This window comes from Heterodontus francisci, chromosome X (genome assembly GCF_036365525.1).
Source record: "Heterodontus francisci isolate sHetFra1 chromosome X, sHetFra1.hap1, whole genome shotgun sequence".
NCBI classification, from domain to species: domain Eukaryota; kingdom Metazoa; phylum Chordata; class Chondrichthyes; order Heterodontiformes; family Heterodontidae; genus Heterodontus; species Heterodontus francisci.
In genome coordinates, this window is record NC_090421.1 from 20767724 (window position 1) to 20792833 (window position 25110).

Consider the following 25110-nt stretch of genomic DNA (forward strand, 5'->3'; position numbering starts at 1 on the left):
GAGAATTGTTTCGAAAAATCTATTGGGTGCGTTCATATCAGCAGGAACATTGGTGAAGTTTAAAAAGAAAACAATGCTGAAATGGGAGAGTTAGAATACTAGATGGATGAGCTGAATTCCCTTTTCTCGGTATAATCATGGCCAGAAGCTACTGGATCCTCCTGTTGATTTGTTAACCTCAGGACTTGCATTAATAACTGGTCGAACGTTCCCCCTCCCACCTGGAACCTGGGTATGGGGCTTCCTACAAGAACTTGTGGCCAGATGGGGAAGCTTCACCCTGGATATATAGAATAAAATCAGAGAAAGTTTAAGGCACAGAAAGAGGCCATTCAGCCCGCTCAGTCCGCAAGCAGGACCCTGAGCTTCCGGTTGCTGGCCATTTCAACACTCCCCCCTGCTCTCATGCTCACATCTCTGTCCTGGGATTGCTGCAGTGTTCCAGTGAACATCAACGCAAGCTCGAGGAACAGCATCTCATTTACCGATTAGGCACACTGCAGCCTGCTGGCCTGAACATTGAGTTCAATCATTTCAGAGCATGACGGGCCCCCCATTTTACTTTTATTTTTAGTTATTTTTTATTTTTCCTTTTTACATTTAAAAAAAAAATTTCTTCTGTTTATTTAATTTCATTGTAGTTTGTTCAGTTTGCTTACCCATGGTTTTTTTTTCATGTTTGTACTTGCTGCTGCTTAATCTTCAGTCCGTTAACACCCTATCTGTACTAATGCTTTGTCTTTCAACACACCATTAACATATTGTTTGCCTTTGCTCCATGACCTCTTGGTCAGCTATGTGGCCTTGTCCAATCTACACCTTCTCCTTTGTTATCTCTTGCCCCACCCCCGCCTCACTTGCTTATAACCTTTGACATTTCTAATATTTGCTAGTTCCGAAGAAGGGTCACTGACCCGAAACGTTAACTTTGCTTCTCTTTCCACAGATGCTGCCAGACCTGCTGAGTGGTTCCAGCATTTCTTGTTTTTATTTCAGATTTCCAGCATCTGCAGTATTTTGCTTTTATTATCCATTTAGCCCATCATGTCTGTGCCGGCCGAAAAATGATCCACATATTCTAATCCCACCTTCCAGCATTTGGTCCGTAGCCCTGCAGATCACGGCACTTGAGGTGCATATCCAGACTCCTTTTGAGTGAGTTGAGGGTCTCTGCCTCAACTACCCTTTCAGGCAGAGTTCCAGACCCCCAGCACCCTCTGGCTGAAAACGTTTTTCCTCATCTCCCCTCTAATTTTTTTACCAATCACTTTAAATCTGTGCCCCCCTAGTCACTGACTTCTCTGCTAAGGTGAATAGGCCCTCCACCTCCACTCTATCCAGGTCCCTCAAAATTTTGTACATTTCAATCAGATCTCCCGACAACCTTCTCTGTTCCAAGGAGAACAACCCCAGCCTATCCAATCTTTCCTCATAGCTGCATTTTTCCAGATCCAGCAACATCCTCATAAATCTCCTCTGTACCCTCTCTAGTGCAATTATATCCTTTCTGTAATTAGGTGACCAGAACTGCACTCAGTACTCAAGCTGTGGCCTAACCAATGAGTTATACAGTTCCAGCATAACCTCCCTGCTCTGATATTCTATACCTCGGCTAATAAAGGAAAGGATTCCATATGCCTTCTTAACCATCTTATCGACCTGTCCTGCTACCTTCAGGGATTTGTGGACATTCACTCCAAGGTCCCTCACTTCCTCTACACTTCTCAGTATTTTCCCATTTATTGTGTATTCCTTTGCCTTGTTTGACCTCCCCAAATGCATCACCTTACACTTCTCCAGGTTGAATTCCATTTGCCACTTTTCTGCCCATCTGACCAGACCATCAATATCTTCCTGCAGCCTACAGCTATCCTCCTCGCTATCTGCCACACGACCAATCATTGTCCGCAAAATTCTTGATCGTGCCCCCTACATATACGTCTAAATTGTTAATATATACCACAAAAAGCAGGGGACCCAGTACTGAGCCCTGCGGAATGCCACTGGAAACAGCCCTCCAGTCCCTAAAACACCCATCAACAAATATCCTTTGGTTCTTGCCACTGAACCAATTTTGTATCCACCTTGCATTTCCCTGGATCCCATGGGATTTTATTTTTTCTAACCAGTCTGCCATGTGGGACCTTGTCAAAAACCTTGTTAAAATCCACGTAGACCACATCAACTGCACTACCCTCATCTATTTTCCTTATTACGTCTTCAACAAATTCGATCAAGTTGGTCAAACAAGATCTTCCCTTAACAAATCCATGCTGACTATCCTTGATTCGCCTGTGCTTTTCTAAGTGACAGTTTATCCTGTCTCTCAGAATAGATTCCACTAATTTGCCCACTACTGAGGTTAGATTGACTGGTCTGTAATTATTCAGTCTATGCTTCACTCCCTTTTCAAACAGAGGTACAACGTTAGCAGTTCTCCAATCCTCTGGCACCACACCTGTATCCAGTGAGGACTGGAAAATGATGGTCAGAACTTCTGCTATTTCCTCTGTTGCTTCTTTTAACAGCCTAGGGTACATGTCATCTGGCCCTGGTGATTTATCAACTTTCAAGGATGCTAATCCCATTAATACTTCCTCTCTCCCTATGTTTATCACATCCAATACTTCACACTCCTCCTCCTTAACTACAATATCTGCATCATCTCCCTCTTTTGTGAAGACAGATGCAAAGTATTCATTAAGAACCATACCAACATCTTCCACCCGTACACATAGGTTACCTTTTTGGATTTTTATGGGCTCCTTGGTTATCCTCTTACTCTTAAAGTATTGATAAAACATCTTTGGATTCACCTTGATTTTGCTTGCCAATATTCTTTCATGCCCTCTCTTTGCTTTCCTAATTTACTTTTTGATTTCACCCCTCCACTTTCTATACTCCTCTCCGCCTTCTATAGTACTGAGTTCTCGGTGTGGGACATAAGCTTTCCTTTTCTGCCTTATTTTACCCTGTAGGCTCCTTGACATCCATGGGGCTCTCGATTTGGCCGTCTCACCCTTTTTCTTTGTGGGAACATGTTTACTCTGAACCCCTTGAATCTCCCCTTTGAATGCCTCCCACTGCTCTGACACTGATTTACGTTCAAGTAGCTGTTTCCAGTCCACTTCCGCTGAATCACTCCTCAGTTGAGTAAAATTGGCTTTGCCCCAATTGAGAACTCGAACCACTGTTCTATCTCTGTCCTTTTCTATAATTATGTTAAAACTGACTGAATTATGATCACTATCACCAAAATGTTCTCCCACTGCCATCCCTTTCACCTGCCCATCTTAATTTCCTAAAACTAAGTCTAAAACGGTGCCCTCTCTTGTTGGACTTGCTACATACTGGGCAAAAAAGTTCTCCTGAATGCACCTCAAGAACTCTGCTCTCTCAATTCATTTCACACTAAAACTATCCCAGTTAATATTGGGGTAGTTCAAATCTCCTACTATTACTGCCCTATTGTTCTTGCACCTCTCAGAGATTTGCCTACATATCTGCTCTTCAATCTCCCTCTGACTGTTTGGGGGCCTATAGTACACTCCCAGCAGTGTGATGGGTCCTACACATGCATGTGGGTCCTATAGATGATCCAAGGGTTACTATATGTCATAATCCTCACATATTATTGTCTAGATTTAAATGCAGAACACAACAACACCTTTGGCAAATCAGTTGCAGCAGCTGGTGTTATGATTCCTATGCAGGGGCCTTCCCTACCTAAATTTATATTACTTTGATATGCTGCTATGATGCGTGGTGAATGCAAACAGATAGACAGACAGACTAATAACTAACCTCTTCTGGTCAGGTCTTTTTCATTCTTCAAATGATATGCATCCTCAACATACATGAACACACCCATCCATCCCTGCTGGGGTATAGATTTGGAGAAGCTATTTTGAATTTAGCTTCAGGTCTTAATGAACTGGCACAATGGAGAAGATCCTGGAGCTTCATACAGTACAAGTGTCTAGCGTAGCATAATTGGCTCTATGGAAACCATGTGCTGCACACACTGAAAATCTTGTCATGACATTGCAGATAGGTGGTGCACATAATTTGCTTAGAGCCAACCATGCTAAGTTAGACTCCTTGTTACTTCTTCCAAGAGGGCAATAAGTTCCAGCTAATCCTCAACCTCAGTAATATGTAAAATCTCAAGATGGCCACCCAATCCACAAAGGAAAATATGAGTAATGGATCTTTATGCTTAAACTTAGGGTTACAAATTCAAGATACAACCTCCATGTGTGTTTTCCCTCAGCACATTGGGGTGGCTATATTCCTTGCATGCACTGTTGCACAAATAAAAATGGATCACTTCATGTAAATGGGCTCTTAAAAGTTGGCAACAGCACTCAAAATGCTTAGATAACAGAAGTGCCAGGGTCACACAGGAAAGGTAAGGCAAATAGAAGATACAAGATAGTGGATCTGTTCAGTGTTGCAAGAGCCACATGGGGCAGGCATGGAAGAAATAAATAGTTAATGATAAACTGACACAACAGCTTTCCTTACTGTCTCGCTACTAGTGGCTCCTGCACCTCATTGTCATCATCATCCATGGCTTGTTGCTGCTGCTCAGATAAATCTACAACAAAGCCTCTATCACGAAAGAAATAGCCATACGACAATCATTCCAAAACCTTCTCCGAGACATGGTTAGCTTCTCCACTTCTGCAGCAGATTCGAATATCTGAAGTGTTGCTTGAGTATGTCTGATGTCTCCTGGCCATGATAAGGAATGGCAGTGGATAAATATGTAGTGTTACAGCATGTTCTCCCAGAAGCCAGCTTTTCAATCTTCTCTATCCTTTAAAGAGTTGGAGCATGCATGATCATCCAAGATGTGTGTAAGCTCTCTTGAGGTGGTCAAATACCATTTGCATGTTCATAGAAGAATAACCTTTCCTGTCGCTGCAGGACAGAATTGTGTAGGGGTGCACAAGTGCCAACATGTGTACAGTCTATTATGATCAGGTGAGAAGGGGTCACAAGGCTCCCCTCTTGTCCTCCTCCCGGTTTGACCGCAACAGGGTTTATTCTCTTTTAAAACAGTGGTTGTGCTTACCACTTCAGTATACCTTTTACCTTTGCTGTGATCGTAAAGAACCAATCGGACAGATTTTCTTGTGTTTAAATAAGAAAGAGATGAGTTTATTGTACTTAAAAACTAAACCCAATCTAGATAAAAATAATAAAATTACACTACACTTTCACTCACACGCACACACGAGAATCATACACACAAATAGAGTACAGAGTGATAAGAAATAGTTTGGTTTGGATTAGAGTCCAGAACAAGTAAAAATTAATACACCGTCTGTGGGGTTGGATGATTCCATTGTCTTCTGGCTGAAGTTGCAATCTTGAAGTCTTTAGCTGGTAGCAGTGCACTTTGTGGCTGGCCCAGCTGGCTCAGGATTTTCTTGGAGACTGAATTGTAGGTGGCTTTCTTCCCCTGGAGTCTCTGTCTGTAACAATCTGTAGGCTTGGATGGTCCACAGTCACAGATGGTTTTTAAAGTTGTGATGTTATCGGGAGAGGGAGAGAACGACATACAGTCCCACTGGGGTTCTGTCTGGTTAGCACATGAAGCCTCTGCTTCAAGGTCTCAGTAGCTTGTCTCCCATGTGTAACAAAACTCCCAGTTTTACAGAGTCTGGGGAGGTCCAAAGTCTAAAACCCAAAGCCTCTCTCAGGTGGCATTGTCATTGTTTACCCCCTGGAGAGACATCTCCACTCATGGATACCTCAGGATGGCTTTGAATGTCTTGCTAATGAAAGCCATCTCAGGTAGTTCACTCAATAGGGCAAGCCATTATGTCGGGTAAAGGCTAATCAGATGTGCATCTCCCTTTGATGCCTTGGAATGTGAAAGGTGTTCAAATGCAAAAATTTAATGTAATATTCCAGGTTTCCTTTTTTAAGTTTAATGTAGGTTTCTAATTGACGAATTAAAAAATCCTCCTTTGGCATAGCAGGTTTTCTTGACAAGAAAGACAAGGCATAGCTTAGCAGAGTCATAACTGTGGAAATATAATGTGCCTGCCTATCCAGCTGCTTGATATCAAAGTCGATGTAGTTATTTTTGTGGCAAAATAGGACACCTATTTTATTTAACACTGTGCGACAATTTCGCCAACTCCAGATGTAAATCTGTTGTGGATAACTGGAGGATGCCATGGCATTGAAGTTGAGGACTGAGGTAACCATCATTGCATTGTGCCGACATATCTTGTCCTATCAGATTGCATCTCTCATTGGCAACCCCTGCTGAGTTGGAATCTCCTCAGGCACTGATATTCTGTGAGCTCACTCTGTTGTCGGTCCCTTTGGTGTGCCTGTCATGTCCTCTGAACTCTCTCTCTTCTGCAGTTCCTGCTCCCACTCATTTAATGTCCAACAATGCTGTTTGATGCATGAAAAAAAACTCCTCTGTACCTGTGAGTTGCTCTGTCCCATTTGCAAACTGCACTAACTCCCTCTGCTGTAACCTAGTATTTATATTGTGCAAACTGACCACACTGTTCAGAAGTCAAAGGCTGCAGAATTCTGGAATGAAGAAACCTTATCTAGCTTTTCACAAGCAAATAGCAAGCTAAACCAGCAACTTTCATAAATGTTCACAACAGTGGCTTATGTGAGGAAAAAATTTGAGAAGCAGATGATTATAATTCATTACAGCCGGAGCATAAAATTGTACTAATGGTGAAAATCTAAAATGAAAACACAAAATGCTGGAAATAGACACGTCCATCTACAGGTTAACATCTCAGGTGTGGATACTTTGTGAATTGTGATGCCAACCTGATAAGAGCCCACCTCTGAAAAGCTAATCTGGCCTTTTCCTTCACAGAAGCCGATGGATCTGCTGTGTATTTGCAGCATTTTCTGTTTTTATTTTGAAACTCATAAAACTGATGATCATTAGCATTTGCATTATTGGAATGGTAAGGCTAACAAATGGAGGAATTTCACCTCTGAGGTTTTACATGCTGTGATACGCACAAAAGGCGTCCGAGTGAACACTCCTCAATTGTACTCAAGGGTCATTGTAGCACAAGCTAACATTCAAACATTGGCAAACGGTCAATGGAGCCCTGCTCAATGATCTTGCACATCCTCTATCAGTGGAGAGTGGACTTATTCTCATCCAACAACAGACCAACCATGGGGTCCACAATCTTTTTGCCCTGTGCACTGGGTGACCACGAGTGAAAGGTTAACCTAGTTTGAAATACAGCTATTTGAGATGATGGAACGGGAGCTGCATTCTCTGACACTGCACGCATGAAACATGGAATCTTCCTTGTTGCAGTCAGCAAAGAGTTAAACCAGCACAACTGCTTGTTGGAACCAACTATGCTACATAATATTTTCCATCCAAATTCCCCAGAGATTCTGGAGAGGCTGAAATATAGGGTCTTCTGCTGAAGATGCTCACCCTTAGTCGTTGGCATTATCTCCCATCAGGGATCGGCCCTCTGGGAAATGATGGCAAGAAAGTGGAGGATGTGTAGAGAATATAGAAACATCCTCAGTGCAGAATGAAATAGCTTGGAGGTGGCTCAGGTGATTTTACTGAGTTTTTCTGGGGTGGGGGTGTGGGGGGGGTGGTGCGGTGCTCATACTAATACACAAGACCAGTCATTCGGGGGTGCAATCCGACTAGGTCTGCAGAGACCATTGTATATATAGCTCACAAAAATCAATATACAAGTCTGGGATGTTAATTGTCCCTTACAGTATCCAGAAGACTAGGACCTACCTTCAGGGTTGCCAACCTGACAATTTCCATCACTACAGAAATGACAACTTTGAGTCCAAAACCAAGAATCTATCTGTATCAATGGGAATTATATAGGAGAAATTGGGGCACCATCCATGAGCAGAGAAATGAAACATTGTCAGACACCACCACTGACTCCCCTGTGGAATTGGAGACCACTTGTTTTATCTTGAAAGAAATATGTGCCCTAATCTGAGTTCCCCCTTAAAGAGGGCAGCTGGAGGACAATACAATGGAGATGATAACCTTCTCTGCTGTAGTTAGCAAGAGCTAAGCCTGTGAGTAATAATTTGTTAATGTTCATGGTCAACTATTCGTCGATGGCCAATGTGACCACTCCCTCAGGGTGCAAAGACAGCCTCAGTGTACATTTTAGAGGCAACAACCACAGACTAGGTCCAACAATCTATATTCTGTATGCATGCTATTATTGAGATGTTAAGATGTTGAGACAATTAATGTAGCATTTCACCCTATGCTTACAGCTTAAGAGTTCAATAAGAGCAGGTGTGACAGTCATTCTGGCCTACTCCCCACTTATTGGCTCAAGGTGACTAGTTATTATTACAGGAAGGGGAGAATTATAAGATGTTGCAATGAATTTGTTCTCTCAACAGTAGGTGCAGCTGTGCCTGCTTGATGATCATTAATAAAGCTGTGACTGTCAGTTGGTGTGGCAATGCAATGTCCTGAAGAAATGGGGAAAGGAGAGAGGAAAGGACCTGGAGAATATAAAGTCATCAAAGAGATATAAATATTATTGCCCAGAATTTCTTCTCTTTGACGCTCTCCCAATTGGCCTCCATAGCTTCGCAGAAGATTGGCGAAAATCCCATTTCCAGGTCAATCTGGGGTTTCTGATAATCTTCGGCTAAAGTTACGGAAGCGACTAGGGAAAGCCCTTGAGGAAAATTCCCAGTGAACATTCTGGTGTAGGTCTTTACTTAGTCAACAGAACTCACAGAGACATGGTCGTCTCAGCCCAGGCAGTTCACATATCTGGGATAGATCACACAGAGGGCAGAACCCTCAACTGCGCTGGGGGAAATAAATCTGGCAGAATCAGGTTGGGCAGGGTGTGTAACGAGCATCCGATCGGCTACTGCCGGGTTTATGCCCTCGCTGAAACTGAAAGATTTTTTCTTCACCTCTCCTCATTGGGCCAACCCAAAGTCCGACTCACTTCCCCTCTTGTCCAGGACAAGCAGTATAAATATCAGCACTACACAGGCAGTTGACTAATAGATTTGAGCCTTTCCCTACCTTCACCCCTCTTCATAGGGGCATCAACTGATTCCAGGAATGTTCAGCCTTCATCGACTGCTTAGCATGCAAAGAACAAAGAACAGGATTTAATAATTATTTATTTATTTTATATTAATTAACTAATTAGTGCCAGAAATGTCAGTTAGAGGGGTGAAGTGCTTCACCTGTGAGATGTGGGAAGTCCGTAACGCTTCCAGCATTCCGGATGACTACATCTGCAGGAATGGGCGGCACAGTGGCGCAGTGGTTAGCACCGCAGCCTCACAGCTCCAGGGACTCGGGTTCGATTCTGGGTACTGCCTGTGCGGAGTTTGCAAGTTCTCCCTGTGTCTGCGTGGGTTTTCGCCAGGTGCTCCGGTTTCCTCCCACCTCCAAAGACTTGCAGGTTGATAGGTAAATTGGCCATTGTAAATTGCCCCTAGTGTAAGTAGGTGGTAGGAGAATGGTGGGGATGTGGTAGAGAATATGGGGTTAATGTAGGATGAGTATAAATGGTTGTTGGTCGGCACAGACTCGGTGGGCCGAAGGGCCTGTTTCAGTGCTGTATCTCTAAAAAAAAAAGTGTACCCAGTTGCAGCTCCTCACAGACCGCATGGATCGGTTGGAGCAGCAACTGGATGCACTTAGGAGCATGCAGGTGGCGGAAAGCGTCATAGACAGGAGTTTTAGAGAAGTGGTTACTCCCAAGGTGCAGGCAGATAGATGGGTGACCGCTAGAAGGGGCAGTCAGTCAATGTAGGAATCCCCTGTGGCTATCCCCCTCTCTAACAAGTATACTGTTTCGGATACTGTTGGGGGGGATGGCCTATCAGGGGAAATCAGCAGCAGCCAGAGCAGTGGCACCACGGCTGGCACTGTTGTTCAGCAGGGAGGGACAAAGCGCAGAAGAGCAATAGTTATAGGGGACTCTATAGTCAGGGGCACAGATAGGCGCTTCTGTGGACGTGAAAGAGACTCCAGGAAGGTATGTTGCCTCCCTGGTGCCAGGGTCAAGGATGTCTCTGAACGGACAGGGGGCATTCTGAAGGAGGAGGGTGAACAGCCAGAGGTTGTGGTACACATCGGTACCAATGACATAGGCAGGAAGAGTGACGAGGTCCTGCAGGGGGAGTTTAGGGAGTTAGGTGGAAAGTTAAAAAAACAGGACCTCCAGGGTTGTAATCTCGGGATTACTCCCTGTGCCATGTGCCAGTGAGGCTAGAAATAGGAAGATAGTGCAGCTAAACACGTGGCTGAACAGCTGGTGTAGAAGGGAGGGTTTCAGATATCTGGACCATTGGGATCTCTTCAGGGACAGATGGGACCTGTACAAGAAGGACGGGTTGCATCTAAACTGGAGGGGCACAAATATCCTGGCTGAGAGGTTTGCTAGCGTCACTCGGGAGGGTTTAAACTAGTGTGGCGGGGGTGGGAACCAGAGCAGTAGGACAGCTAGTGAAATAAATGAAGGGGAACTAGTAAATAAGGCCAGTAAGACTAAGAGGAAGAGCAGGCAGGGAGATGCTGCGGAGCACAGCGGGACTGGTGGTCTGAAGTGCATTTGTATCAATGCAGGAAGTATAACAGGTAAGGCAGATGGAGCTTGGATTAGTACTTGGAACTATGATGTTGTTGCTATTACAGAGACTTGGTTGAGGGAAGGATAGGATTGGCAGCTAAATGTTCCAGGATTTAGAAGCTTCAGGCGGGATAGAGGGGGATGTAAAATGGGTGGGGGAGTTGCATTACTGGTTAAGGAGAATATCATAGCTGTACTGCGGGAGGACACCTCGGAGGGGTCATGCAGCGAGGCAATATGGGTGGAGCTCAGGAATAGGAAGGGTGCAGTCACGATGTTGGGGGTTTACTACAGGCCTCCCAACAGCCAGCGGGAGGTAGAGGAGCAGATATGTAGACAGATTTTGGAAAGATGTAAAGGTAACAGGGTTGTAGTGGTGGGTGATTTTAACTTCCCCTATATTGATTGGGACTCACTTACTGCTAGGGGCTTGGATGGGGCAGAATTTGTAAGGAGCTTCCAGGAGGGCTTCTTCAAACAATACGTAGATAGTCCAACTAGGGATGGGGCCATACTGGACCTGGTATTGGGGAATGAGCCCGGTCAGGTGGTCGAAGTTTCAGTAGGGGAGCATTTCGGGAACAGTGACCATAATTCCATAAGTTTTAAGGTACTTGTGGATAAGGATAAGAGTAGTCCTCGGGTGAAGGTGCTAAATTGGGGGAAGGCTAATTATAGCAATATTAGGCAGGAACTGAAGAATTTAGATTGGGGACGGCTGTTTGAGGGTAAATCAACATCTGACATGTGGGAGTCTTTCAAATGTCAGTTGATTAGCATCCAGGACCAGCATGTTCCTGTGAGGAAGAAGGATAAGTTTGGCAAGTTTCGGGAACCTTGGATAACGCGGGATATTGTGAGCCTCGTCAAAAAGAAAAAGGAAGCATTCGTAAGGGCTGGAAGGCTAGGAACAGACGAATCCCTTGAGGAATATAAAGACAGTAGGAAGGAACCTTATCCACCTGCGTTGCCACTTTCAGTGACCTGTGGACCTGTACGCCCAGATCTCTCTACCTGTCAATACTCCTCAGGGTTCTGCCATTTACTGTATACTTCCCACCTGCATTAGACCTTCCAAAATGCATTACCTCACATTTGTCCGGATTAAACTCCATCTGCCATTTCTCCGCCCAAGTCTCCAACCGATCTATATCCTGCTGTATCCTCTGACAATCCTCAACACTATCCGCAACTCCACGAACCTTTGTGTCGTCCGCAAACTTACTAATCAGACCAGCTACATTTTCCTCCAAATCATTTATATATACTACAAACAGCAAAGGTCCCAGCACTGATCCCTGCGGAACACCACTAGTCACATCCCTCCATTCAGAAAAGCACCCTTCCACTGTTACCCTCTGTCTTCTATGACAGAGCCAGTTCTGTATCCATCTTGCCAGCTCACCTCTGATCCCATGTGACTTCACCTTTTGTACCAGTCTGACATGAGGGACCTTGTCAAAGGCTTTACTGAAGTCCATCAAAGGCTTTACTGAAGTCCATCAAAGGTTTTACTGAAGTCCAAGTCATCAAAAATGTTGGCATTAAATTCTCTGTCAATCTATTTACAAGGGCTACAAACATCCTACTACTCCTCTCCCCCACCCCACAGATAAATTTGTTCTTAGTTTTTTTTCTTTCACAACAATGTCCTTGGGTCAGGGCCGAGCAATACAAATGTTCTACCTTCCTCTACAAGAGCAACTTTGGTACTGACAGTTTTTGCAGATGATTAACCCAACAAAAGGCTGTCTATCACCAAAGGTTGTTGATTATTGTCAACCGTTTACTCAAAGTATCCAGTCAAGCTGAAGCTGTTATATCAACAAGATTACTGGAGAGAACTTCTTCCTGTTCTGATGAATGGTCATGGACCTGAACCATTAGGTAGAATTTTCTTCCGAATATGGCGGTCGGAACAGAGGTGAGCAGGTGCATCATTTTGAGCCGCCAACTGGCGTGCCAGTTTGCCGCACCATCCTTCCCCCCAAACCATTTTGCTGGAGGCCGGATCGGGGGTGGAACGGCTACCCGCCTGCAAGCTCACACTGTCCACATCCTGAGAATGAATATTGCCCTGGAATTTGCAGGGTTTTTGATAGTGAGCTGTCAACATAACCCCACCCCCCCCTTCTAAAACCCTCTACTTGCCAGAGCTGACAATCAGTGAAATTAATTGTTTGGCGAGAACTTCCCCTTTTCTGATTTATCACTGTTAGAAACCCCATAAAAGGTTAAGCCTTGTTCAATCAGGTGTAACTGGGCTTTTAACAGTGACCTGAGTAATAACTATTGCTGAGCAACCAATCTGGCCCTGAAGAAATAATTTTATACTAGCAGAGACCTGCAAAACATTTCTGGTCAAATTAGTATTTTTATTGCAACAGTACTTTTTTTTAAATACAGCATTTCTAGTTATTCTTTCACCAAAGACTTGAACAAATTCAACCTTCTCACTCTGGAAAAAACTCTATAAAGCTGCCCATGTGTAAAAACATGTCTAGGAATATAAATACAAATTTTGTCAAGAGTCTTGGCCTTGTGACCTGTTTATAGTCATAGAATATGAAAGGCTAATTGGGAACTGTTTTCTCCAGAGTAGAAAAGGCAGGTTTACATCTGATTTGTTCAATATTACTCAAGAAATAAAAATTATTTCCTTCAAATCTTCCAGTTATAATTTCAGCATCTATCATCAAAGGAAACAGCTTCCTAACTACCAATCTTGTTCCATGACAAAGTCCTTGTTTAATATGCACGTTTCGTAGCAACATTATAACAGCTCCTTCCTTGAGCCTAAGGCTGGAATTTAACGTTGAGGCAGCGACCCAGCCCGCTGGCTGAAAAGGGACGAGCCCCACTCCACGGGGATAATTTTGCGTGGTCAAGGCCCTTAATCAGTCTCCGTCGGGACTTCCGCCCCTCTGAGACAGGAAGTCCCCCACCCCCCCATCAGGACTGGCAGCATCTTAGCCCCAGCAGCGTCACTGGAAGAGGTGGCTATTTGAAACGCCAGAGCATACAAGACTATGGGCCAAGTGCTGGAAAATGGGATTAGAATAATTAGGTGCTTGATGGCCGGCACAGACACGATGGGCCGAAGGGCCTGTTTCTGTGCTGTATAACTCTATGACTCTATTGGGACTGCACCCAGCAAGTTGAGGACGATGGAAGTCACCCTTCAAAGAGGGGTCAGACCTCACTGAGGACAATTGGCTAGGCTCCGGCGTGGTGGGGGTGGGTTGGAGAGCAGGCCAAGGGGGGTAGTTTTAGCAGGGATGGCCCATGGCCGCTGGGGGCATTCCTTGGGGCACAGGATGCCCAGTCAGTAGGGCTCCCCCAAGCCAGCAAGGCCCCTTGTATTACTAGGTGGCCTCCTCAGGTGCCGAAGTGCCCGTCCGCTGATTTTAAAATACCAGCGGTGGCGGGAAGAGGCCCTTAAGTGGCAATTAATTGACCACATAAAGGCCTCAATTGGACTGGGGCGGCTGGGCTGTTTTACCAGCAGCAAGGGAGGTAGCAAAGAGCAACGGGCACAGCATAAATGCCTCCCACACGATTTTACAGCCCCCCCCCCCCCCCCGCCCATCTAGCCCACTCCTGGAGTCGGGAGGGGGTTGTTAAATTCCGACCTAAGTTTGTATGGTGGCATACCCTTTTGGTTTTTTTTGCCACACAACCAATTTCATCAGCTCACCCACCCCACCCCATGCCATCATCTCCCTCCCATACAATCCACATCCCATCCTTCCCAAACCACCATCTCCTTCCCATGCCACCCACATCCCATCCTACCCCTCTCATGCCACCCACATCCCATTTCATCTTTCCCATGCCATTCCCCTCCCTCCCATGCTCTCCCCATCCCATGCCATCCTCTCCCTCCCATGCTACCCCTCTCATGCCATTTCTCCCATCCCTCCCATCAAATCCATCCCACCCCTCACAGAAACAAACTCTCCAGCCAGGGTTACCACAAACCAAAGCTCACGATGGCCATAAAATCTCATGCAAAACGTTTGTCACTGGGATTACAACATAATCTGACAAAGGACATGCAAGAATTTATTCACTTGAATAGTGAAAGGCAGTAGTACAATTATAGATTTTGTGCTTGCACACTTAGGTTAAGACCAATGAAACTGTGACGAAGGATGGGTGGTTATCATCTCTCAATGATTATATAAGTAGTGGGAATAATTTAAATTGGTGTAACACTCAAACACAGTATTGTACTATAGGTAAGATTGAATTGATCCCAGCATGTTAATTTGGTCTAAAGATAATACACCCCCAGATACCAATTATATCCCTGTCTGTATTGTAGAATACTGTTAAGCATCTCATGTCACACCCTTACCTTCCACTGTTTTTGTTGCCACCGCTGCCACCAACCGTTCACAGCTGCACGTGCATCAGTTACTGCAGTCCTTCGCGCGCCCCACGTGCACTCGGCTCCGCCCACCAAATAAACCCACTGACCAATCAAAACAGTCCGGACAGACAAAAACCAAGTATTATTGATTTATTGAATGTTGTTATCATGTCTCCATTGTGATGAATTACTAGATTTTTTAAAACTAGGTTTTTTAAATAATTGAAAAAGTTTTTTTTAAGTTTGCTCATGATCTTTCATCTACTACTTTAACCACATGTATATGCCCAATCTTTATTTTGCTCTCTGTAAAATGTTTAAAAAGTGATTTGATTTTAGTGCGTTTCATTTCCTGGTTGGCTATCTGAGAAAATTCTTTCATGTTATTGGCTGTTTGAACAGCTTGATGACATCACTGCAGCTCCATGCTGGGAATCCCCATTAAACTCTGCTACAGACAATTCCATGGTGAGAGAGTTAAAGTTCTCACTATAGAAATCGCTAGATCCCTCAGCGCATCTTACTTCAGGTCAGCGGCCTATAAAAAGGCATGAATGAATTAGAAAGGGTTCAAGGATGATATAGGGCAAAAAGAATTACGTTATGAGTGACTTAACATAACTGAATTTGGTTTCTTTGAATAGTTGCTTTGACATATGCAGGTATTTAATGTATAGCGGATAATACCGCCCCATCAGCCTACTCTCAATCATCAGTAAAGTGATGGAAGGTATCATCAACAGTGCCATCAAGCAGCACTTGCTCAGCAATAACCTGCTCAGTGATGCTCAGTTTGGGTTCCGCCAAGGCCACTCAGCTCCTGACCTCATTACAGCCTTGGTTCTAACATGGACAAAAGAGCTGAACTCAAGAGGTGAGGTGAGAGTGACTACCCTTGACATCAAGGCAGCATTTGACCGAGTATGGCATCAAGGAGCCCAAGCAAAACTGGAGTCAATGGGAATCAGGGGGAAAACTCCCTGATGGTTAGAGTCATACCTGGCGCAAAGGAAGATGGATGTGGTTGTTGGAGGTCAATCATCTGAGCTCCAGGACATCACTGCAGGAGTTCCTCAGGGTAGTGTCCTAGGCCCAACCATCTACAGCTGCTTCATCAATGACCTTCCTTCAATCATAAGGTCAGAAGTGGGGATGTTCGCTGATGATTGCACAATATTCAGCACCATTTGCGACTCCTCAAATACTGAAGCAGTCCATTTAGAAATGCAGCAAGACTTGGACAATATCCAGGCTTGGGCGATAAGTGGCAAGTAACATTCACGCCACACAAGTGCCAGGCAAACAAGAGAGAATCTAACCATCTCCCCTTGACATTCAATGGCATTACCATCGCTGAATCCCCCACTATCAACATCCTAGGGACTACCATTGACCAGAAACTGAACTGGAGTAGCCATATAAATACCATGGCTACAAGAGCAGGTCAGAGGCTAGGAATCCTGCGGCGAGTAACTCGCCTCCTGACTCCCCAAAGCCTGTCCACCATCTACAAGGCACAAGTCAGGAGTGTGATGGAATACTCTCCACTTGCCTGGATGGGTGCAGCTCCAACAACATTCTAGAAGCTTGACACCATCCAGGACAAAGCAGCCCGCTCGATTGGCACCCCATCTACAAACATTCACTCCCTCCACCACCGACACACAGTGGCAGCAGTGTGTACCATCTACAAGATGCACTGCAACAATGCATCAAGGCTCCTGAGACAGCACCTTCCAAACCCACGACCTCTACCAACTAGAAAGACAAGAGCAGCAGATGCATGGGAACACCACCACCTGCAAGTTCCCATCCAAGTCACACACCATCCTGACTTGGAACTATATCGCCGTTCCTTCACTGTCGCTGGGTCACAATCCTGGAATTCCCTTCCTCACAGCACTGTGGGTTTACCTACCTCACATGGACTGCAGCGGTTCAAGAAGGCAGCTCACCACCATCTTCTCAAGGGCAATTAGGGATGGGCAATAAATGCTGGCCTGGCCAGCGACGTCCACATCCCATGAATGAATTTTTAAAAATGGATGTAAATGGGTTATTTAACTTCGACATTCATAAAACTACAGGACCCAAGTATAAAAATTGGCAGGTGAAATTAAAAAGTAACAGAATTGTTTTGGCCCACAGGGTTGTAGACTAGATTCCCAGCAAAAAAAAATTAATGTTGTGTTGATCACTTTTTAAAAAGAAGCTGAATAAATATCCAGTTGAGAATGGGGTGCACGATTATAAGAGCATGAATATCGAGGAGTGAATACACTGTGAAACACTGATTCCTGCCCTCCTGGGACCATGGAAATTCCACCTGTAGAACATAACCAATCAAGCTTGGATTGTTTAGGAAAAATGGATCAGGATTTACATTTGTGCCAAGTTGTTTTGTGTTTCATCTGAACCAATTCAGTCAGCATTCGCTAAGTCACTGTTCAACCTCTGGTAGAACTGCAGTACAACACAGTTGAAATGCCATTTAATTCTTGGCTCAGCGAAGTAACAAGGATTGGACAGGACATAGTGAGGCATTACTGACAATTATAGCATACTTCCTCTCACCACTTTTACATCGACAAAAGTAAAATTAATATCAACATAGTGGCTGCAAATAATTTGGATTATGAATTGCAACAGCACATTACCCAGCTAATACAGTGCAACAAAATAACATCCAGATTCCATGATTAAAGTTTGGCAAGATTAGTTGTTATTGTATATAAGGCATGATATCACTGGCAGGCATCCAGTGCCTGTCACTTGGGTAATGTTATTATAAAAATATACAACCTCTTTCCTCAGATGGCAGATTAGCAGCTGATTTGAAACAATTCAGTAGTCCTCTGGGACATGATGGTTCTGGTTTCAGAGGTTCATCTTCAACAAGCGTCGTCATCTGCAGTCATCTCTGCTTGGTTTGACAGCTGTTCTCTTTCACTAAGGTCAGTTAACGCTTTGCATTTAGTTATATCTGTTATACTACACTTTCTCTTTCAACGTAACTAGTACTAAATGAGTACTTTGCATCTGGTCTTACCAAGGAAGACGATGCTGCCCAAGTCATAGTGAAAGAGGAGGCAGTTGAGACACTGGATAGGCTTACAATTGATAAAGAGGAGGTATTAGGAAGTCTGGCTGTACTTAAAGTTGATAAATCACCAGGACTGGATCAGATGCATCTGAGGATACTGAGGCAAGTAAGGGTGGAAATTTCAGAGGCACTTACCATAATCTTCTAATCCTGCTTAGGTAACAGGGATGGTGCCAGACGACTGGAAAATTACAAATGTTACACCCCTGTTCAAAAAAGGGCATAAGGATAAACCCAGCAACTACAGACCAGTCAGTTTATCATCAGTGGTGGGAAAGCATTTAGAAACAAAAATCTGGGATAAGATTAAGTCACTTGGACAAATGTGGATTAATTAAGGAAAGCCAGTGTGATTTATTAAAGGCAAATTGTGTTTAACTAACTTGCTGGAGTTTTTTGATGAGGTCACAGAGAGGGTTGATGAGGGTAATGCGGTTGATGTGGTGCACATGGACTTCCAAAAGGCATTTGATAAAGTGTCACATAACAGGCTTGTCAGCAAAGTGACTGGAAAAAAGGAACAGTAGCCACATGGATACAAAATTGGCTGAGTGACAGGAAAACAGAGAGTAATGGTGAATGGTTGTTTCTCGGACTGGAGGAAGAAGGTATGCAGTGGGGTTTCCAAAGGGTCAGTATTAGGACCCCTGCCTTTCTTGATATATATTAATGACCTAGACTTTGGTGTGCACAATTTCAAAATTTGCAGATGACACAAAATTTGGAAGTATTGTGAACTGTGAGGAGGATAGCAATAAACTTCAAGAGGACTTAGACAGGCTGGTGGAATGGGCAGACAAGTGGCAGATGAAATTTAATGAAGAGAAGGGTGAACTGATTAATTTTGGTAGGAAGAATGAGGAGAGGCAATATAACCTAAAGGATACAGTTCTAAAGGGGGCACAAGAGCAGAGGGACCTGGGGTACATGTGCACAAATCGTTGAAGGTGGCAGAGCAGGTTGAGAAATTGGTTAATAAGGCATGAATTTTCAACTGGCAGAAAAAATACCATGAAAGTTTGTGTTCAAATCTTCCACCTTGCCTGGTGCAGTTGCCCTTTAACTTTGAAATTCCCTGAAAACCTGAACAACACTGAATGACAGAAACTAAAGGGTTCCTGATGGCCGGCATTGCTAAAGATATTAATGATGTGAAATATGTTGGATGGTACATTCCTCTCATTAATGCATTCAGAAACAATAGGGCCAACTTTCCAACTCTCAGCAATACATTGGTGCTAGACATGAACAGCCTACCCTGTGCCTGAATTTCTTGTGCTGTGCTATTAACTTCCTCTTCTCAGGCAGTCCCTCGGGAACGAGGATGACTTTCTTCCACTCCAGGGTTGTGGGTCCTTAGGTGACTGAATCGTCCAATCCCGATACTCCAGGTCCCGAAGTTCATTTTGAGCGGGTGGAAGATGCCTGTGCGTGAGTTCTTTTAACATGGGGTGGCCATTGCACACTGACTACCACGTGGTCCGAGCGAAACAAGGTCTTTGTCCAATGGTAGGGATGGCCGAGACGATTGGAGACCAGGCTCCGCTACACGAACGGGGACTAATAGGTTACACGTGGCCAGCATGTCCAGCTGGCGAGCCCGGATGCAGGCCGTGTGGATCTGTGTCAGGGTGTTCTTGAAGGGGTAGCTGAAAGCCTGCTCCAAGGGCTCCTGTGACAAGAGCTCCCCGCGACCCTTCATGGAGCTGGCAGGATTAGGTTGAAGCAGAAAAACCAGTATAACCAGTGGTCGGTCACAGACTCAACAGGAGGCTGAAGTCTCTCAATCACAGCAGTGGTGGGGGAAGGACAGTAAACTGATCAAAGTTACTTTAAATGTTACAACAGAGCAGCAATTCAGAGACAGAAGTTGGGTCTTGCGTTATAACCAGTGTAGTCCAGAGCAAAAGCATCTTGATGTTGAGATAAGTCCAGAAATTTGAAGTCAAATTTCAAAGACGATCTAGATTTTTCCAGATCTTTTCCACAGCTCACAGATCAGAAAAAAAAGGCAGCAGATTACAGACAGAAGCAGAGTCTTACAGTTTTTCCAATCTAGTCCAGCACAAAAGCATGATCTTGATGTCCAGTGAAGCCAGGAATTTGAATCCTGATTTGAGAGAAAAACCACATCCAGGTCTTACCCAGATCTTTACCAGAGCTCACAAGGTAAGGTCGGGGGATGGGGTTTGTACCATCAGTAGGAGGCCGTTTAAATTAACAGTTAACTTGAAGTTTGGGCTAAAAATGTACCCACTGTCAGAATCAGGGGAACTTAAACTTACTCTGCAAGATTTCTCCTGGGCAGTCAGCTCCCTAGGGAGCTCCTCACTGTCCATGTCTATCTGTGGCCATCTGCTGCCATCCATTGCTCAGTGCTATTAACATGGCCTGGGTGAATCCCTGGTGCAGTCCAACCTCTGGCTGGACCTAGTGCCAAAAAGAGAATAAGAAACTGAAGCACAGCTGGCAAGCTGAGAGGCCTGGATAACAACAACTGGAGGTCTCCAGGGCTGGAAATCCCCCCTGGCCACCCACCTTCCAGCCTTGATGTCAGGTCTCTTCAGATCACCTGGTAGGAGAGAGTCATTGGTGCAAAGTATCTTTGAAAGTGGGCGCTCAACCCACGAGGGAAGAGGTAATTTGGGTGAGAGGGCTGCGAATACCCCCACCAACCTCACTAACATGGCACCATTGGGCTTGGACCTATTGCAGGATGCAGGCTCTGCTTTCCTGCCCTCCGCTAGTGAAGCTCTGGAAATCCTGGGGCAGTAAAGATGGTGTGAATCTGACGTAACAAGTTTCCACCCTCTTTTTTCTTGACCTTTGTGCCCAAGAAATGCAAGTTGTTGTTGCTGCTGTAAGTCCACTCCATCCTGATTCTTTTCAATAAATTAGATGGTTTGTACTTGACAGTTTTGTCCATAAAATAAATAATTGCTGCTTTTAAAAGAGAAAAAGCTGTAAATGACAAATGTCTAACAGTAGAAAAAATAGCAAATAACAACTTTGCTCTCTGTTTAAAAAAATCATCACTTTCAAATGCTTAAATTGTATCCTTTACTGTTGTTTTACAGCAAATGGATTCCTCCAGCAGTGCTGAACACTTTTTCTGTCTGTGGACAGACTGAACATTCAGCCCAGCTGTACAGACAGTGATGCACTTTTCAAATTGCAGATATACAGACCGATACCCAGCATCAGGGAGGTCCGGTGACAAGAAATACAGGACAAATTCTGTACCTACATAGTCGTTTCTCTGCTGCCACCAAGGATGTGGAATGCACCCCATAATGTAATTCTGGCAGATTTCACAGCTGGACAGCTCTGCCCAGTATCCTGGCCAATCCCTCAACCAACATCAGTAAAACAGATTATCCAGTCATTTATCAGATATAAAATTTTAAAAAGTGAGGATTATCTGTACAATAACAACCTAGTAACCAGCAGTCAGCACCCGTTTAGATGAGAAGACTCCTGCCTGACCAACCTCCATAATTTCTTTGAGGCAGTGGGAGACCATGTTGACTGTGGTAAACCCGAAGTTGTTGTGTACAAAATGTTTCTAATAAAATTCAAAGCTGTGATCTAGGACCAAACTTGGTTCTCGATAAGAAATTGGCTATTGAACAGAAAACAATGAGCACTGTTTTTTTTATTCTTTCATGGGATGTGGGCGTCGCTGGCTAAGCCAGCATTTGTTGCCCATCCCTAATTCCCCTTGAGAAGGTGGTAGTGAGTCACCTCCTTGAACTGCTGCAGTCTTCTTTGGGGTGCAGGTACACCCACAGTGCTGTTAGGAAGGGAGTTCCAGGAGTTTGACCCAGCGACAGCGAAGGAACGGCGATATAGTTCCAAGTCAGGATGGTGTGTGGCTTGGAGGGGAACTTGCAGGTCATGGTGTTTTCATGTGCCTGCTGCACTTGTCCTTCTAGTTGGTAGAGGTCATGGGTTTGGAAGGTGCTTTGGTGAGTTGCTGCATTGTATTTGTTAGATGGTACACACTGCTACCACTATGCATCGGTGGTGGAGGGAGTGAATGTTTAAGGTGGTGGATGGGATGCCAGTCAAGCGGTCTGCTTTGTCCTGGATGGTGTCGAGCTTCTTGAGTGTTGTTGGAGTTACACTCATCCAGGCAACTGGAGAGTATTCCATCACACTCCTGATTTGTGCCTTGCAGATGGTGGACAGGCTTTGAGGTGTCAGGAGATGAGTTACTCGCCGCAGAATTCCCAGCCTCTGATCTGCTCTTGTAGCCACAGTACTTATATGGCTATATGGTTTCTACTGTGCCTACCCACTGTTTCTGTTTTTAAATTTTTTTTTAATGTTTGTGCTTGGAGTCCTTTGTGCTTTACAGTCAATTCACATTCTCTCTGTACTAACGCTTTGTCTTTCAGCACACCATTAACATACCATTTGCCTTTGTCCCATGATCTTCTGGTCAGCTATTCTCTGTGACCTTGTCCTATCAACACCTTCTATTTTGTTATCTCTTGTCCCACCCCCTGCTTTACTTGCTTAAAACCTCTAACACTTCTAATATTTGCCAGTTCTGAAGAAGGGTCACTGACCTGAAACGTTAACTCTGATTCTCTCTCCACAGATGCTGCCAGACCTGCTGAGTATTTCCAGCATTTCTTGTTTTTATTTCAGATTTCCAGCATCTGCAGTATTTTGCTTTTATTTTAGTGTTTAATTCACTGCCAGTTCTCTTCCAGGATTGCCTACCTTGAAGAAGTTCTGCTCTTCTCTCCGACAGGATTTTCGTTTGTCTTTTTTACCTTGCTCACCTTCATTGCTTTCTATTTCCTTCCTGGTGTTTGATAAAGTGTCTACCAAAACTCGTTTTCACAGCCACATCTCCTTTCTCACTGACTGTCTCTGGCTCCGACTTATTCCATGTGGATTCCAACTGAAGTTTCATCCTTCATGTTTTGAATCCACCCAGGATTATAGGTATCTCCGAGAGATACAATGTTCCTCAGACTGCTGTTCTCGCTGCATCCTGAGATCCACACTCAGTGCCATGCGCCACCACATGTACACACTGGACCTCTCTCTCCAGAAGCACCACCTCACCTTATCTCAAAGCTGTTCTACTCAGCAGTTTCATTTCATCCTTCGTCTTATCTGACGCATTAACAAAAAACTTTTTTTCTTCCTTTCAGGTGTTAAGGAACGCAAGCTCCAGCAGCTGATGGGGACTAATACCCCATCCAGATCCTTCTTCCCCTTCACTTCCCTCTGACCTTCCCCTCTGTGATGCTGAACGTTTTGTACTCAACAAAGGTCTCAGTTTTATCCCCTTACGCCACCACCTCAATGAATTTTGTGCTTGGCACGACGTTGAGCTCTTCTTCCGTCGCCTCCGCCTCCGGGCTCACTTCTTTGACCAAGAGTCCTCACCCCGATCAGCAGACCCATTCACCCATCTCCAGCATTCTCCCTCCACCTGGACCCCTCCCTCTGGCCTCTTACCCGCTCTTGATCTTTTCATTGAAAACTGTCGGCGAGACATCGGCCATCTCAATTTCTCTGCCCCCCCCCCTCACTTACTCTAACCTGTCTCCCTCTGAACTTGCTGCACTCCATTCTCTCAGGTTGAACCTCGACATTGTCATCAAACCTGCAGACAAGGATGGTGCTGTTGTTGTCTGGCGTACTGACCTCTACCTTGCAGAGGCTCAGCGCCAACTTTCAGACACTTCTTCCTACCTTCCCCTGGACCATGACTCCACCACCGAACATCAAGCTCCTGTCCACAGGACTGTCACTGACCTCATCTCCTCTGGAGATCTTCCCTCCACAGCTTCCAACCTCATAGTCCCACAACCCCGGACAGCCCGCTTCTACCTCCTTCCTAAAATCCACAAACAGGACTGTCCTGCAGACCCATTGTTTCAGCATGTTCCTGCCCCACTGAACTTATTTCTTCCTATCTTGACTCTATCTTTTCTCCCCTGGTCCAGTCTCTTCCCACTTACATCCGTGACTCTTCTGACGCTCTACATCATTTTGACAATTTCCAGTTTCCTGGCTCTAACCGCCTCCTCTTCAGTATGGACGTCCAATCTCTGTACACCTCCATCCCCCGCCAGGACAGTTTGAGGGCTCTCCGCTTCTTCCTTGAAAAGAGGCCCAACCAGTCCCCATCAACCACCACCCTTCTGCACCTGGCTGAATTTGTTCTCACATTCAACAACTTCTCCTTCAACTCCACTCACCTCCTTCAAGTAAAAGGTGTTGCTATGGGTACCCGCATGGGTCCTAGTTATGCCTGTCTTTTTGTAGGATATGTCGAACATTCCTTGTATCAGTCCTACTCAGGCCCCCTCCCCCAACTCTTTTTCCAGTACATTGATGACTGTATCGGTGCCGTTTCCTGCTCCTTTGCTTCTAATTTCCACCCTTCTCTCACCTTCACATGGTCCATCTCCGACACTTCCCTTCCCTTCCTCGACTTCTCTGTCTCCAACTCTGGGGATAGGCTGTCTACTAATATTCATTATAAGCCCACCGACTCCCGCAGCTACCTCGACTACACTTCTTCACACCCTGCCTCCTGTAAGGACTACATTCCATTCTCCCAGTTTTTCCATCTCCAACGCATCTGCTCTGATGATGCTACCTTCCACGACAATGCTTCTGATATGTCTTCCTTTTTCCTCAACCGAGGACTCCCCCCCCACTAGGCCTAGGACACTACCCTGAGGAACTCCTGCAATGATGTCCTGGGACTGAGATGGTTGACCTCCAACAACCACAACCATCTTCCTTTGTGCTTGGTATGACTCCAACCAGTGGAGAGTTTTCCCCCTGATTCCCATTGACTCCAGTTTTGCTGGAGCTCCTTGATGCCATGTTCGGTCAAATGCTGCCTTGATGTCAAGGGCAGTCACTCTCACCTCACCTCACCTCAGAGTTAGAGCAACAGTGTCTAGGTAGGAGGGAGGGAGTGTGTGTGTGTTGCCCCAGGGCTCAGTATTTCTGATTTGCATCAACAA

At 44.9% G+C, this 25110-nt stretch overlaps 1 protein-coding gene across 1 annotated transcript in view; it reads left to right on the top strand.

The window, feature by feature from the left end:
* Positions 1–21691, top strand: part of pou6f1 (POU class 6 homeobox 1) — a 298595-nt gene extending 276904 nt beyond the window's left edge. The window contains exons 13-14 of the transcript XR_010971226.1: positions 17815–17954; positions 21181–21691. The gene's annotated coding sequence lies outside the window, so the exon portion shown is untranslated. The remainder of the gene's footprint in view (positions 1–17814; positions 17955–21180) is intronic.
* The last annotated feature ends 3419 nt before the right edge of the window (positions 21692–25110 follow it).